The 15,911-nt window shown below is 38.5% G+C and overlaps 1 protein-coding gene across 1 annotated transcript in view; it reads left to right on the top strand.

Annotated features, from left to right (window-relative positions):
- sema3aa (sema domain, immunoglobulin domain (Ig), short basic domain, secreted, (semaphorin) 3Aa) overlaps positions 1-15,911 on the top strand; it is an 88,469-nt gene that overhangs the window by 272 nt on the left and 72,286 nt on the right. The gene's annotated exons all lie outside the window — the stretch shown is intronic.

Here is a 15,911-nt window from a genome sequence, read left to right on the forward strand (position 1 = left end):
GATGGGTGTTGCTTGTGCTTTATATTAACATCTGCTAGGACATTCTGCATGGGCATTCATATCATATTTTGTATCTGTTTGAGCATCTCGGTTCAGCCAGTTTATGTCCTTGATACATTTCGCAAATTAGTGTTGTAGGGGAAAAAAACATAAATTGCGCTTCTCTCTAAGACTAATGTATAAAAGCAAAGCCAAGGACTTTTTGAATATTCAAGGGAGCAATTGTTCCGAATGAATCATTTTTATTAACCCTTCCTAACCTTCTATCAGTTCTCATTCACTTCATATCATGTCTGTTACAAAAAGAGAGCCTTGATCTCGAGTGAACTGTGAAAGCGCTTTTTTTCTTTAATTTTTCCATTAGAATATACACAGTATGACTGATTTTGACAGTTGTTTGTCTCCTGGTTTGTGTCCCGACTGAAAAATGAATTTAAAACGCAGCGGACAGGCAAGTTTTCGGTTGACTTGATATACAAACAAAGAAACAGGACAGAATCAATGGTAATATGACAAAATGCGCATGACAAATTTCAGCTTAGCTGATCTTTGAGGTAAATCTAACATTTCAATGAAATGATTCAAACATCTCAAAGCTGTATGATCACTCACGACAAACAGCGCACAACAAGACTGCCGAAAAACTATATTGACGTGAACACCTGGAACACATTTTCTGTGAGCTAAACAGTTCACAGTTCAAAGGAAACTTGAGCTTTTTTGTTAGAGTAACATTTTTTGGTGCCGGAACAACAAGTATTTATTAATATTACAATACTGAAAAAGGTTCAAGATGCCATGCACCTGAGGGTATGTGACGTCATACCGTATTCAGGTTATTTGTAAGTCACTTCGGATGAAAGCGTCTGTATTTACAGCACCACAGAGCATTACATAACAATTCTCTGCCTGTTTACGGGGGAATGTCTTCGGTTCAATCCAAAGTATCTAAATGCAGAAAAGGTGGCTTGGTTGTATTTTCACTGGAGGCTTTTCAGGTTGAAACGGAGTACATCAATTAAAACCTGATGTTTTTCATAGCATTCATCGTTAAACTTTAAGTGTTGTTTTGGAGTGAAGTGAAATAATGTTTGACAAAAGATTTACCACCAGATTTAAATATTGGCGCAAACTCACCATGTTGACCAATATTCAGTTGCTTTAAAGTGACTTCCGTAGACCTTCAATGAAACTTTTTTTTGTCCACACAGTTTACTTCCATACAGTCCATACAGTTTTCTGTATTCATTTGACAACTTTGCCACGATAATGTAAACCTTAATATCGTAAAACAACTGTAAACATGACAAGAACGCGTTTCCAGAATCAAATGTGAACATAAGAATTGCTGAAAGTGCTTTTATAAAATAAACTTCATATTTCTTTGTTCTCCATTTGTCCCTTTAAGTCGATCTGTTCCGTCCTAGGTACATTCAGTCGATCCATTTGGCCGTCATAATTTTTGTGTGGTTCAGTATGGCTCAATGACACACTTCTCCATTAATCAGTCTTATTTTAGCACTTTTGTGAGCTGTTGCTACAGAAAGGCCTGCAGACAGAGGCAAACCGCTTCCTGTCCTCCTACTTGATCTGTCACCTCTCACTAAGAGCTGTGGTGGAGCTTTGGCATATCTTTCTCTTTCTCTCCTGGGAACATCAGACGTGTGTGTACGTTTGTTTGTGTGTGTGTGTGTGTGTGTCTGTGGAACTCTGGCTGACTCGCAGCTCCACATACCGTAACACACACAGATCCTTTTCCCGCTGCACCGCAGTCGTGCCGAGCATTGCGAGACCCTCAGACCCGTTTCACACACACATGCCTCACATTACAACTGGCGTCTTCACCGTTCGCTGCGAGTGTCTGTTTGGGACGCGGCGGTGGTGGTCGCACAGGGGTCGGAATAATCCGCTTCTTGGAAAGTCTGCTTAACGTCAGTGTGAGTTTTAGTGGTCGTGGCCACATGTTAAAACTACAAAATGGCTGATCTTGAGTGGTGGTCCAATTGTGACGCTCCCACGTCCCAGAAGAGGGCACTGTTAGTTTAAAATCATCCAAGAGCAGTTATTTAGCAAGTTACCCTCTTTTCTGTTTCGAGGGCAGTGTTATGTTTATTAAATCTTCATTTTTGGATCACGATGAATTGTTACTGTTCATTTAGCGCTTGTAAAGTGAGTCGGCCCTGATTCTGCAGGGACAAATAAGAGGTTAAAGACCCCTTAAATTCTTCAGGTTGCTAAATATGTTGCCTCAATGAGCCAGTTCTGAATGATGAATGATTAACGGTAAATAATTAAGCCGATTATGAGAGAGGGAAGAGAAAGGAAAACAGATGCAGGGGTCTGGGTCGCATGGGCATTAAGACAAATCACCATGACGACAAGCCTTTAAGTGCGTGGATCCAAACGGCGCTTGCCAAGTTCCGCTCCGAAACATCTAAGCCATGAGCGTGCCTTCGTTTTGGACAACAGCGTGCATCATGAGGGATCTGGGGACGGAGGCGGACGGAAACCGCAAGGACATTATTGCAATTATTCATATCTCTTGTGTCATTAAATAGATTTAGAGTTGGTGTTGGTTTCAAAGGCCAGATCGCATGCCTTCCATGTGGCGTGTTGTTGTTCAGTGCGTTACGTATGGCCATATGTACAGCGTGTTGGGGTGCTTGTGCAGCGGACCTCAACGGACGTCCATAACTGGATCACGTTCAGCGTTAACCCACTTGTTCTCTCGCAGTCCAAAACCGCTCATTTATATCTTATGACTAGTAATCCCATATGGCCGAAGTCGGACCGCGCCGGCCTGCTTCCCCGGCCTCGCTGATCGAATTTTAAGAGAGTACTGTGTACTGTGCTTGGCACCAATCATGTGACATATTCACGCCTCGCGACCATATTTTCCGCCCCAGAGGAAATACAACAGGCCTGCAATAAATCTCGCAATTACACAATAGAAAATGCGGAATATGTAAACACAAGAGTTTTAATTGGAAACACATTTGCTGCTTTTGCAGCCCAGGGAAGGCAGCTTTCAGTAACGTCTATACAGACTGTAAATGAGTAATTGCCTCAGCCTCTCTCAGCCTGTCTCCATTTTTTAAATTCTTGACAGCCCGCTAAGGAGAGAGAGGCTGGATTTTGCACGAGCGGGGTCCGCTCTGACCCCTCTCGCAAGCGCAGCCCTCAGGGACGCGGGAGGAAGCCTTATTATTTTTCTGTGAGGCTACGGAGAGACGGGGAGAAGGACAGGTGAAGAAAAATCGAATGAGAATGAGATGGGGGTCCCAGGTTGAAAGGGGACCTGGAGAGGCTCGCTTCGTACAGGCTGAGAGGGGCTTTTTGGCCTGTTGCCCCATATATATGTGATTGCAGGCGCTTACCGATTTACTTCAGCAAATGTGTTTCTGATAAGTCAGCACAGAGATTACATCCACTGAGCCGCTCTGCTCTCTTGTTTCAGACCCCAGCACTCCTCCCACCCGCATCTCGCCAGCGGTCCTGGGTGAATCTCATGAAAACATGTTGTTTCAGTGCAAAATGTCAATGTGAAATTTTTCATAGGAGTTTAAAGTTTATGTTTTCATTAATTTTCTAAAAATTAGGACATCAAATCTGTATAGTCCATGCTCTTTGGCTTTTGGGCATGTCTTTTAATATTCCTTATTAGATTTTTATTAATTGAATAAAAATGTAGTTTTTTTTCATTTATACTAACATTTAAATTTGTATATATTTTTAAATGACTTGCATATTTAAAAAATATATTATTCATGCAAATGAAAACATTTAGGATAATTCTAATATATCATTAAATAATACAGTATATTCTATTTATATACACCACTTTTCAGAGGTTTGGGGGCAGTGCTTTATGTTCATCAGGAATCCTGAAAAAAACATCATGGTTTCTACAAAAATAGTTAAGTAACACCGCTTACAACACACAAAAGAAATGTTTTTTTGAGCACTAAATCGGCATTAGAATGAATTCTGAAGGATTGTGTGACTTAATGGCTTCTCGGAATTCCCAGGAATACATTTTAAAACATATAAAAATAAAAAATGGTTCTTGATAATATTTCACAATATTTGATCAAGTAAACAGCCTTGTGGGGCATTAGTCCCAAAGGGATTCAAAATCATACTGACCCCAGACTTCTTACACCTGCGTTTATGTTTTTTTTTAATTTTGAGAAATTGGTGTGCTTAATTGTCATGAAGATAATGCCTTAGCAATCTTAATGGCCTTGAAAATACACATAATTTTCTTCTTCTTTCTTCTCCATCTGGGCTAAAATATGACCTGGACATGTTTTTGACAGGTTTTTGTGAGATTCGCCTTCTTACTGTATTTTCCAGCATTCAGTGCCTCTGGTGACAGAAAATGAAAATACGGGGTCAATGTTTCGTTTAGAAGGCTAGATGGTTCTGCTGTTGCTATGGACACAGCGCTGCTGAACGATTTGCCCATTGTATTTGCCTTCTTTAAAAGTGATGGCGATTTTAAGAGCTTTATTGATGTGCTAGACCTACAGATTCATCTTGCTGTCGACTGAATTATCATTATGAATAGATCTGTCCGCATAACTTGAATGCAGGTGGGGGTCATATCTAGAGAACCCTCTTTAGGGTTTTACTTGGTCTAAGCATGCATTTTAGGCTTGGAATAATTTCTGCTTTTCTTTCATGGCATCACAAACCCACTGGCTAGTGCTGTTGCCTTTTGTTACTTCAGCTGTGTGCTCAAAATAAAGACCTGTAAACCAGTTAAACTTAAACTCAGCCGCAATGGAAATTACTTCGGTTTCTCGGCCAAGGGTCACACTCCTCCATTTGCTGCTTTCAGCCAAACGCAAGCAACGCCATTGGTTGTCTGCCTTGTCCCTCAAAACACAACCTCAAGAATGAACTGTGCTATAGTAATGCTATAGTAGTTTGCCAGCTTCAAGATATGGAAAATACAACAAGCACCCATTAGGATGTAACCAATATCATCTCGGCCGTGGATCAACCTTTTCACACAGTTCCAAGCGTTCCTCTATGCCACATTCGAGCCCAGTTGTCAATGGGCTGTTTGTGCGCTGATGTCAGATTTCGTTCCTCGAGTGTGAAGGACAGTCTCATTTGTTCTTGTTTATTAGATATCAAATGTAGGAGCACAAATGGCCCAGTAGGTTGCCATTTATATCACACTGGTGTGCTACCATGCGAGAACACGCTCTCTCTGAGACTGGATTTGCTTGATTGGGCTTTCTCAGCTAGCATTGCGCGTCTGCTCTTTGTGTCCATGTGCCCATGTTTCCTCTGTCTGTGTGTCTTTGATTCCAGTGGCAGCTATGGATCCGATCATAAAACCCTTTCCTGTTTTCCCACTCGTACCCCTGCTGCTGCCGCTGTAGTCCAGTCAAATAAAATTGGGCGCAAACACACTACCTTAAACCATGCCAACCCTGGTCCGGTGGGGCATAAGCCAGCAAACCCCACTAAATCAAGTCACTGAGTGAGGCCTCATGGAGATTAATGGCTGGAATGGGTGAGATGACATTTATGAGAAACAACACAGGCCATCCGTATTTGATGAGGAAGATGAGAACGCTCAACGATGCATTGGAATTCACTTCACTTTTATTTTCTGCCGCTGGCTCTGATCGATACCATTGATGTGGAACCAAGGACCAACCAGCTGTTAACATAACTTAATTGAGTAATTTATCTTTCAAATCCAGACACTTAACCACTATCTCATGTGTTGCTCGAAAGAAGCAATTATTCATATTTTTATTTTTTGTCTCTTTTGCTTAAAGAAGCAATTATTCATATTTTTATTTTTTGTCTCTTTTGCTTAAAGGGATAGTTCATTCAAAAATGTTAAATGATGGCGAAATGTTTATTTACGGGCAAACTAAACTTTTACTTAATATGCATTTTTTTGAAAGATAGCTGTCAGTGTACAGTTTTAATGGGTTAGTTCATCCAATAATAATTTAATTATTCATGCTCATGTCGTTCCAAACCTGTAAGACCTTTGTTCATCTTCTGAACACAAAATAAGATATTTTTGATTAAATACAATAGCTTTCTGACGCTGCGTAGAAAGCAGACCCAGAAAGGTAGTAAGGGCAAAATAGTCAATTTTTATAAAGCTACAAGAATATATTTATCAAAATATCATCATTTCAGTTCCACTGATTGCCACATCAATGGATTGTAACAAAGTCCTACAAGTTTGGAACTCAATGGAGTGAGTAAATGATGACAGAGTTTTTATTTTTGGGTGAGCTAGCCCTTTACTAAATTCGATACTGAATTATAAGATGGATTTTCTGGAAGACGGATATTGGCGTACAGTGTTAAAGACAATTTGTTTTTACAAAGCACCCTGTATTGGAGGTTATCAGGAGATAGAGAGCCAAATTAGAATGGATTAGTCACAGATTTAAGCATGTGAACAGCTTTCTCCCAGACCACAGACCTCCATGCTTAATGTCCATGATCAATGCCCTTAGACAGCGCTGAGAGATGCTATTCATCGTCATTACTGATGCAGCTGTTTATGCGAGCGCGTGTTCGTGTCTAAATGGAGACACATGGAGTCGCAATAACAAGTTGTGGTTGCACCCTTTTATCGCGCTCCTTTTCGGTGTAATTTTACCAAACAATTTCTTTTAGTGTTAGCTTTATTGGTTCCAAAACATTTATGTAATTTCTCACCACTACAGCGAAAACAGTTATTGTTCCAAACTGTTTTCCTGAAAACTTCCCGCATTTGTCATTGGTCGATCAAACGGATAGGGATGCCACTGGATGAGCCAATGTTGCTATGTTGCACTGCTCAGGAGGCTGAAACAAACAGAGCAATGTTTGGAATACCAAGGCGATCAATTTACAATTAGCTTATAGTTTTTTTGTCGAGATCGAGTCGGCCATGCAGTCATAATCGGGTGAAATGTTACTCTGTTTTGTAGTAACTATAGTGAGGTTTTTGTGTTTGGCACTATCAAGCGATCCATTTTTACATGCTATAATTTCATTAGGGACTATGACTGACTCTTTTCCATAGAAACTCCATGGAGTTTAGATAGAAGACTGAACTTCTGTCAGCCGTCTATGGTATCAAATGTTAGATATTTTTAATGGTTCAAACATGAAATTCAGTTCTGGCTCAGCAGCTTTAGTGGATCTATTTTTTATGAGCAAAATTCACTAGACTCCTCACAAACGGTCAATTCATGTGTTGTTATGTTTAGTAGAGCCATCTTCCAAACACTATTTTCTGGTTTTCACATCAACCAAATAAACTGAACTCCAACGACATTCTTCACCAAAAGATCTAGTGTGAAATTAACCTTTAGAGGCGTATTAATTTTATCGTGGTACCATTTAGAAACATTACACTTATGAATTCTTCACACAGACATGTGTCCTTTTTTCCCATGATCTTTTTGGTTTTTAAAGTCACGGACAAACGATTAGTTGTAAGACACCTTGAAATCTTTTAAGAGGCTGAGGAACATCTCGTCATCTCCTCTTCCTCTCCTGGTGCGTATCGCATACAGTTGCGTAGCATAAATATTATGAAAAACCTTCAGCGAAAAGGATTTATGGATCACAGATTGACATTATGTCTGGAAGCCAAAAGTGATGCTGAAACCGAAAGCTGATGCTGATTTGAGAAATGCCAAGTATTCTGCTGAGGTGCAGCGATTTTTTTACCACACCGGAGCGGATCAGATCTCCGGTTTCATTTGCACACACCGGGGACAGGCGATCGTTTAATCCCATCCCGACACTGCCGGGGAGGAAGTGTGATGTGCTCTTTCGAAGCACAAGCTGTGACAGGAACACAGACAAGAGGCTCTTAATGGGCCCGTGGGGAGACAGGGATACCAGTTATCAATCAGAGATGAACAGAGAGCCAACACCGTTTAATCATTAACACACACACACACACACTTATGTTCAAAGATGCAACTGTATACTGTATCCATGTACTTCGCGTACGCTGCTCTTTTTTTAATCGTAGTCGTGCATAGACAAGATATGTGCTGCATAGACTGTTATTTAATCACTCTACTGCAATGAAAATCCATTATCCGAGCTGTTTATGACGGATATGATCTGTGGTCAGATATCATGCTATAATTCCCGTTTGGCTTATCAAATAATTTTACATTTGCTTCTTTTGCAGACTACCTTTTTAGCAAATTAGCAACTGTAAGAAAGCAATACGATAAATAAATACAAATTGTAAGCTAATCATTTCAATTAGTAAAGAGGAATAAGACTGCAACTTAAACAAATGAACAACCGGAGAAAACTAATAAATATTTATACATTTACATTATAATACAGTTGAATCATACATTATCCACTGTCTAAAATTAAAAATAAACTAAGTAAATAATTCTGTAATTATAATAATGTTATAACAATAATTATTTAAAAACATTAAATATTTTATTTAATTATAAATAGAGCTAAAATTATATACACATATTTTTTACATTCTTCTGTTTTTTATTTTTAATTCTATTCTAATTCTTGCTTAAACTATTACATTATAAAAAGAAGGTAATACATTTTCTAACTATAAAAATATGTTTAAAAGTGTTAACGATATACGGTAATATTTATAATTAATCGTAACACTTATGTTTTACATTTAGTTCCATTTATTTCTATGAATGTTTTTATTCTTTAGACTAATTTCAAACTTAAATCAATTTGATTTCTGATTGTTGAAGGGTAAAACTGCACATGCATAGACTGTTCTGATTTTTGTTTTGTACTGTAGAATCTCTCTGTACAATAACCTCAATACTCGATGCTGTTAGAGCAGGACGGCACACTCAACACATGTCCCTTTGGACCCCGACTGAATGCAATGACCTTGTGATGGATTTCAAGAATTTTGAGTTATGTGTGTGTGTGTGTGTGTGTGTGTGTGTGTGTACTGTTTGGTCTTTGTTCACAGAGTGTGCTGAATCGACACAGTCTTGTCAGACATAGTGAGGCATCGATCCAGTAGTGACACCCCTGATCCTCGGTACACACACACACACACACACACACACATCCTCAGAGGTTGGGGGTATGTGCTGAGAGCTGCAGAGGACTAGAAATCGCTGAGACAGAGAGAGCGAGCACTCATGTATGGATAAAACATTGCTTCATGCTGCAGGCAGAGAAGAGCGTCTCAGTAGACCAGAAACAGGTTGCTAACGCCTCAAAACCTGCAGTGCTGTGACAATAAAGCCCGATCCGGATGGGTTTCCCTGAGGAGGTCAGGTAAAATGGTGCTTCCCAGGCATATTGCGATTTCATTTGTGCTTTTCTCTTTCAGCGCCTATGAAAATGGAGCAAAATACCTAACACTTTGCAGCTATCAATTAAGCACTGGAACCCAGGTTTGAGCCCATCCTGGGACAAGTTATGTCCCGGATCCATTACTCTCTCTGTCCCACTTCCTTTGTCAAGTCTACATTGTCCTATATAGGAAGGCAAGAACGTAAAACAAAACAAAAAGAAAATAAGACAAATATTATTATTTAAAAATCTACATAAATTCATCATTGTTACAAATACATTTGGAATTTATAATGCATTTCATTCTTTTCATTAGTATTATATTTTATTATTAAAATAATAATTATTATTATTTAATTATAATATGCAAGACAGTTCTTTTAATAAATAAATATAAATACATTTTATATACATTTATGCTATTAATCCACACATTTGTTTGACTGATTCCCTCTTTTCAAGTAAAGGATGAAATGCACTACACAACTTTTCAAATCTTTTAAAATGTCAGACCACTAGACATCATACGCTTACTGACTTTGCAAAGAGTTACAGAGGAAAAACTACACCGACATCTAAATCACACACACACACACACTATCAGCCTTTCAAGTCGTTGCAATCACCGCAGACACTTTAATGCAAAAAACACATGCTTTGCTAGGAGGAGCAAGGAGACCCCCGACAAATGAAATCCATTCTAACATCATAGTCCAAAGCTGCTTGTTGCCTTCATATGCCGTGTTATTTTCAGTAAAATCTTTCAACTAAAATCCGCAGACTATAGCTCTGACATTCTGACTAATCTGTTCAGACTGTAAATCTTGCAAAAGTTGTGTAGTGCCTTCCAGCCTTAACATGCGCGCCAGTAAGTGTGTGTATTTTCAGCATTAATGCACCTGCTAAGCCGTCACCTCTGTATCACCGTCCGTTCTCACCTCCCCCGACTCTTACAGCTCTCGTTCCATCTCAACATAAATTTAACACAATTACCCACCTCTTCACACACACACACACACACACACAGCAGCGCCACATCAGCCTCTCTCCACATGATATGGAGTCATTTTCTCCTAGTAGGCAGTAATTACCCCAGATAAGGGGCAATTAGAGCTGGTATTTGGTAATGACCGCCACTGGACACGTTTAATTACAGACTACTCTAATGCAATGCTTGATTCCTGTAATAAAGGGATCTCGCTTTGAGGCAGTACTGAGGGAAAAGAGAAGAAGAAAGTGAAATCACCTATCACACCTGCTAGGTGAAGACCCAGGAAGATATGGGAAATTGTACCACAATAAAAATAGGGCAGGTTTAATTTATTTGATTACTTCATTTCAATTTAACTTTGTAAGCAAATAAATAATTTCCATTAAAATAATCTCTATGTTTATAGTATATTATTAAATATACATTTTACATATATAAAAATAACAAAATAATAGTATATATTTAAAAATAATAATTACATATGTGGATAAATATTTGTTTAAATTGTCACTTGAATAAAATAAGAAATTATATATATATATATTACAATTACATCACAATAATAATAATAGTACTTAGAACATTTGTAAATATTTAAAAATATTTTTGTTATAATTATTATATTTTTAATAGTATTTTTAAGAAATTTTATAATAAAAAATTATTATTCATACATAAGAAAAAATACTTTCTTTTACTAGCGGTCTCAGACCTTTGTTCCTCACTAAATATAGAAATTCTTTGAAGTGAATGGAAAAGCAGAAAGTAAGGGCGCGTGAAAAAGACAGATGAGCTCCTGTACAGGTGTGTATGTCGGTGCTCAGGCTGATTCTTGTCTGCTCCCCTTGTTCCTCTCAGGGTCGTGACCTCGAATGCTGCCGTGGTGATGTACTGTGATGCGCGCATCAGCGAGACAAAGGCTAAGGGTCGAGTCACGCGGACAGGGAAAGAATCCGTGCAAGCTTGAAAGGAGACCCCCATTTACGGCTCGTCTCCACACGTCACCCGGAAATAGTTGAGAAAATCTCAGCACACATAAACTGAGCCTCTGCTAGAGCAATCAGACAGCTATTCTTAAATCCCACTCTATTAATAAATCATTACTCTCACATCAGCACCCGGCTATATAAAATCATTAGGGCTGCGACACTGTATAGGGTGTCTTTATGACACCTCAGCAGGGGACGGTCTATGATTTCAGTCTTAGGGTCTCAGTTCATCCTGAGCGTGAGTTGACGTGGCTCTGAGAAAATATTTCTTGCCTTAAGTGTGAGAGGTCACGAGTTCGAATTTAGCTTTACAGACAACTTTTTAAAATAATTAATGCACCAATCATTAAAACTCTGCTGATACAGATAAGCTGATATGTTTTCATGTAATGGCTGAGAAATGACCATATAAGAATACACTTTATTTTTAAAACACAAGTTACTTGTCTTGGAATTAATAAAATCATTTAATTATACAATATTTAATTTAATTTAATTGATAAAAATTATTTTATTTAATTTTAAAATGAGTTATAATTAAAATTCTGTATTTATTTTAAAGTATTTATTTATTTTACATTTAGTAATTACAGTGCACCAAAAAACTATTAATTTTCAGGAAATGGTCAAAATTGAAAATAAATATATTTCCTTTTGGATTCCTTTTTGGAATTGATTTTTAGGATTCAACGATTACTAAATATTAACAAAATATTTAAACAGTTATTGTATATTTTTTAAAACTATTGATACCAGTAACATAATAACTTTTAAGACTGCTGCTGAGATGAAAGAAGGGTACTAATTCGTCTTAAATGGTGTCTATGTTTCTGTAAAGCTTGTGAAGTTATTAGTTATTTGTGGACAGTGCGTTTTCTAGCTGCTCTTGTAAAGAGTCTAGTGTAACCGGACATCTGATGAAGACGTTAGCAGAGAGTGAGGTCAGCGTTTGGACTGACCCTGTGAACTCTAACCTCTCTCTAGATCCCGGGCTCCATATTTAGATCTCTTTTCTGGTAATTCCCTGGGGAACCGGGTCTGGAGGTATGTGCGTCCCTCATTTAAACAGCATCGAACGCTTTATCTCTTCTTTAACTCTCCTTGTGCCTTCTCCCTCTCATTAGCATTCATTAATACCTGTCATATTTCAGACAGTCATGTTTTTCTTCTGACAGGCTGTAATTCGGCCTGTCGTTCTGCACCGGGATTCAACCCCACCCCCGAGATCCTCTCTTTCTCCTCTTCTCTTAAACCTGCTTTCATCGAGACGGGCAGATAAAACACTTACTGAGATGTAGATCAGTCATTTTGAGTGCTTTTAAGGTAGTGATGTTATTCTTTTTATGACGTGATGCCTGATTTTTCCAGACGATGGAGTCGTTACGATGAACACCGAGCGCTGTGCCCTCTTGCTATCATGTCAGTGCTCAGTTTTATCGAAGCCATGAGTCAACCCTGCTAACGCAATGCCGAAAGAGTTGACTCCTGCCCCAACAGCCTCATTTAGCTTTTATTGTGTTAGAATGGCAGGCGGCAAATGACGGTCATATGAGTTAAGGACAAGCTAAGGACAGTCCAAAGAGCAAGCTAGGTTCTCTGCGTTGTAGCTTGTCAAAGGACAAATTCAGTTCAAATTCATCAAATCACATACAAACAGAATTATGTTTGTTCTAATTTTCTTCTTTTTTTCATATGTGTAATTTAGTGAATGATACCTGGGTTAGTTCAGGTGTAGAGATTGTGAAAATTAAACCGTTTTGGTCGATTTCTCTTATGAATGGATGTTGTAATTGTAAGATTTTTTTTTCTTTCGCTAAAAAAAGTAGTAATTTGAACCAGAATCAGTTTACACAAAATAATTTACTAGCAGAGTCGTTTGGAAATTGGAGTAAAGTGATTATGCTGTACTGTATATAAATTACCTTTTATGTTGTTTAATCTGTTTAACAGTTTTGATAATTGAGTGATTCTTTTTTTCTGACAATCAGTTTGAGGCGCTTAAAAAGAATCAGCTTGTATGTTCTATGTTTCTGAATCATTAAAAAGAACCACCTCAGTAGATCTGATCCAGATTCAGGCTATTTTTACACATTTTTAAAACGTGTAACTTTCGTAAGCCGCTGACCATCGAAAAAAACAGAGACCTGCAGACCAGAAAATGCTGCAGACCTGGGTTGCGTTTCAGTGCAAACAGCAAAACAGACGCTTTTACAAACGATGGTGAGGCTGCCCGCATTCCCTCCGTGTATCCTTGACGACCAAGTAAACATCATGCTCACTGTTGTACCTATAAATGTGTTCAGGTACATGCTCCAAGCATTTAGATGTGTCCCCACTCTAAATAATAGGGATTCTAGCTGTACATATCTATGGTCGCACCTGACTGAACGGTCACATGTCATGGGTTTTCAATTGTGTAGTGTAGACAGAGACTCTTACAGAAACGCAGTGGAAATGCCAGCCTAGCCGTTTTCCTTCTAAAATGCACTAGTGTCAATGGGACCTGAGGCGCAAAAGTCTCTGTTTTGGTCCGTTTGCTCTGAAATGCAAACCTGGAGTTTTCTCCATTCCCAACCCATACCGCTAATTGCAAACCGACAACTAATATACTAAATATAGAAACTCTACTTGATATTCCTCTCACTGTGTAGCTTACATCAGTCTGAGAGTTGTTTGGTTGCCTTGGATCCACTGCTACAGCCCCGTGATCTCCTGGCTGACAGAGCGGGGTGGATTTTGTTCTCTGGAATCCATCCCAAAGATGCATCTCAGAGACGAACGAGGCCAATATATCTCATCACCCTGTCCAATTAGAGCCAACATACTATAAACAACTTTATAAAAATGCTTTTTCAGAAGATACGCTACGATGCAAAGTCGGGGGCCGAGGCTACAGTCGCCCCATTTGAACCTGCTTTAATTAGATTATGTCATTGTTGTTGTTTTTTTAAGAAGCGACGAGTATGTGGGGAAAAAAGCTTGCCAACTGCTTGAGCTTTATCCCCTCAGTTGAGCAGTCAGCGTATTGAGTTGAGTGTGGGATCCCTGGTCACTGAAGCCCAGGATCTAATTGGCTCCTTTGTGCAGCTCATTGAGCTGAAAGGTGTTGAGTTGCCCCTGTTAAAAGTGTGAAGTTTGAAAGTGAGTGTCAAACTCAAGACAGATTGCTCAAGCTTACCTCTGCGTTCTCCGCTGCTATTAAAGGAGTAATGGCCGGATTTGGCGGAAGAAAGTCCTAACGCATTGACCAGATGACAAATTAGTACCGTCCAGGTCTTGCGTTCCAGAGGGGGCTACTACTTTCTGCTTGCGTGTGTGTGTGTATCGAATGGTTCTTGGTTCTTTTAAGTCCTGTGTTGATGTGTCTGGGATTAGTTAGACGGATGACCTGCATAAAAGTGCTGCTGGAAATACCATTTGATGACTTGGTCTGTGATCGCTCAACCATTTGTGACCATTCAGTGTGTTGTCCCCTTTGTTTCCAGGCCCTCTAATGACTCTACTTTTATTTCATTACATTTTGATATGCTAGTGCAGACTATATTTCATTTTCTTGGCATACTAGTGCTTTGTAAGTCATCAAAGTACTAATTAGCTGACCCTTGTATCCACAGCAACTTGAAATACACTTATTACAGGGACAGTCCCTCTGGAACAACCTAAGGTTAAGTGTTTTGCTCAAAGGCACATGATGTTTTGTTCACGGTTCATCTCTTGAGAGCTTTCTGGACTTTTACCAGTCCAGAATATGGTTGGATTTCATTATTATTACCAACTAACTTTACAATTTTCAAATCGATATAGTAAGTTACTTTCTCGACAAGGTTATTTACAATTTACAAACGAAATGCCTAAATTGTAATATACCATTTTAAAAAAGCTATTCATTATATCAAAAGGTGAGAACCAGAATGGTATAAGTGACATTTTTGGTGAAATAAAAAAAAGATTAAAAAAAAGGAAATTCATTCAAATGTGTCTAATTAAATTATATGTATATGTGTGTGTGTTTCTCCGCACAATCCATTGCACCCCTAATAAATATAATAATTCATAATTATAATAATTCATTCATTAATACATTTCTTATTTAAAAAAATCATATTTATTTAATTATTGGTTTTAGTTAATGGATAATTAATTGTTCTGACACTTGATTTTCTAAGTTGTTTGTTTGTGAGTCCAGCAGACCTGAATTCACTGGTTCTGTATTTTTTTGTGGAAGACTGACAGTAGAAGTAAACTGATGGTACGGTTGTCATGGAGATGTGAACACCTGCTGAGTCTTTCCTAACAGGTGGGCATACCATTGTCAGTCAATATGTCTGCACCATCCCAAATGTACTTTGAATCTTGAATTTGGAAGATTTTTCCTCTACTATCTGACATGTCTACATCACGAGAGTTTCCAGGCATTGGTTTTTAGGCGGCTATAATGATTTTCTAGTACTTCATAATCATACATGCATTACTCTTGTAACCTGTCATGATGGCTTGATACCTCATGATTGCATATTTCAGAACCATACTAATGGATACTTTCCATTTTATGATGGCAAATTGTAAGCCTTCCCAGCCATAATGCTGTTTACAGACATACAGGAGCTAGAAAACCCAATTTCAAATCT

The sequence above is a fragment of the Puntigrus tetrazona genome, chromosome 4 (assembly GCF_018831695.1).
Source record: "Puntigrus tetrazona isolate hp1 chromosome 4, ASM1883169v1, whole genome shotgun sequence".
In the NCBI taxonomy this organism is placed as follows: domain Eukaryota; kingdom Metazoa; phylum Chordata; class Actinopteri; order Cypriniformes; family Cyprinidae; genus Puntigrus; species Puntigrus tetrazona.